Raw genomic sequence first — 846 nt, forward strand, 5'->3', positions numbered from 1 at the left:
AATGGAAAGAAATTGATTTTGAAAATATATGATTGAAAAGATATGGTTTGAAAAAGATTTGATTTTGAAAAATTATGAAAACTTGAAAAAAATTTGAATTAAAAATAAAATCTTCCCTCTTGTATCATCCTGGCGTTAAACGCCCAGAATGATATCCATTCTGGCGTTTAACGCCCAAAATGCTACCCTTTTGGGCGTTAAACGCCGAGCCAGGTACCTTGGCTGGCGTTTAAACGCCAGTTTTCCTTCCTCACTGGGCATTTTGAACGCCCAGCTTTTTCTGTGTAATTCCTCTGCTGCATGTTCTGAATCTTCAATTCTCTATATTATTGACTTGAAAAGACACAAATTAAAAATTTTTTGATTTTTTAATGATGAGGAATAATCAAAATGCCACTAAGATCAAATAAACAATGCATGCAAGACACCAAACTTAGAAGTTTGTATACTATTGACACTAACAAATTGAGAATACATATGAGAAACAACAAAACACTCAAGACAAGAGAATTTAAAGATCAGAGCAAGGAAATCATCAAGAACAACTTGAAGATCAATGAAGAACATAATGCATGTGATTTTCGAAAATTAGAAGAATAAAGACATGCAATTGACACCAAACTTAAAATGAGACACTAGACTCAAACAAGAAACATAAAATATTTTTAAATTAGACACTAGACTCAAACAAGAAACATAAAATTATTTTTTTGATTTTAAGATTTTATAAATTTTTTTGTGCTTTTTCGAAAATTATATTGAAATGAAAATAAAGAGATTCAAAATTTTTAATAAGAATTCCAGGAATCATGCAATGTTAGTCTAAAGCTTCAGTCTAAAAAGATT

This window comes from Arachis duranensis, chromosome 10 (genome assembly GCF_000817695.3).
Source record: "Arachis duranensis cultivar V14167 chromosome 10, aradu.V14167.gnm2.J7QH, whole genome shotgun sequence".
Classification (NCBI taxonomy): Eukaryota; Viridiplantae; Streptophyta; class Magnoliopsida; order Fabales; family Fabaceae; genus Arachis; species Arachis duranensis.